Below are 1,351 nucleotides of genomic sequence, written 5' to 3'. Positions count from 1 at the left end.
GGTGTCACGTGCTCGCCTCGGCGTCCATCGTCGGTACCGCGACGACGTCCGCCTCGACTCACGTTACGCTAAGACAGGGAGGCAGTGGTGTCACGTGCTCGTCTCGGTGTCCGTCGTCGCTACCGCGACGACATCCGCCTCGACTCGCGTTATGCTAAGACAAGGTGGCACTGGTGTCACGTGCTTGTCTCGGTGTCCGTCGTCGCTACAGCAACGATGTCCGCCTCGACTCGCGTTACGCAAAGATAGGATGGCACTGGTGTCACGTGCTCGTCTCGGAGTCCGTCGTCGCTACCGCGACGATGTCCGCCTCGACTCACGTTACGCTAAGACAGGGTGGCACTGGTGTCACGTGCTCGTCTCGGCGTCCATCGTCGCTACCGCGACGACGTCTGCCTTGACTCGCGTTACGCTAAGACAGGGTGGCAATGGTGTCAAATGCTCGTCTCGGTGTCCGTCGTCGCTACCGCGACGATGTCCGCCTCGACTCGCGTTACGCTAAGACAGGGTGAAGCTGGTGTCACCTGCTCGTCTCGGCGTCCGTCGTCGCTACCGCGACCACGTCCGCCTCGACTCGCGTTACGCTAAGACAGGGAGGTGATGGTGTCACCTGCTCATCTCGACGTTCGTCGTCGCTACCGCGACGATGTCCGCCTCGACTCGCGTTACGCTATGACAGGGTGGCAGTACTATCACGTGCTAGTGTCGGCGTCCGTCGTTGCTACCGCGACGACGTCCGCCTCGACTCGCGTTACGCTAAGACAGGGTGGCAATGGTGTCACGTGCTCGTCTCGGCGTCCGTCGTCGATACCGCGATGACGTCCGCCTCGACTCGCGTTACGCTAAGACAGGGTGGCATTGGTGTCAAGTACTCGTCTCGGCGTCCGGCGTCGCTACCGCGACGACGTCCGCCTCAACTCGCGTTACGCTAAGACAGAGTGGCAGTGGTGTCACGTGCTCATCTTGGCGTCCGTCGTCGCTACCGCGAGGACGTCCGCCTCGAGTCGCGTTACGCTAAGACATGGTGGCATTGGTGTCACGTGCTTGTCTCGACGTCCGTCGTCGCTACCGCGACGACGTCCGCCTCAACTTGCGTTACGCTAAGACAGGGAGGCATTGGTGTCACGTGCTCGTCTCGGCGTCCGTCGTCGCTATCGCGACGATGTACGCCTCAACTCGAGTTACGCTAAGACAGGGTGGCACTGGTGTCACGTGCTCGTCTCGGCGTCCATTGTCGCTACCGCGACGACGTCCGCCTCGACTCACATTACGCTAAGACAGGGCGGCAGTGGTGTCACGTGCTCGTATCGGCGTCCGTCGTTGCTACCGCGACGACGTCCGCCTCGACTCG

The sequence above is a fragment of the Triticum dicoccoides genome, unplaced genomic scaffold (genome assembly GCF_002162155.2).
Source record: "Triticum dicoccoides isolate Atlit2015 ecotype Zavitan unplaced genomic scaffold, WEW_v2.0 scaffold73183, whole genome shotgun sequence".
NCBI classification, from domain to species: domain Eukaryota; kingdom Viridiplantae; phylum Streptophyta; class Magnoliopsida; order Poales; family Poaceae; genus Triticum; species Triticum dicoccoides.
Note: the sequence above shows the minus strand (reverse complement) of the source record.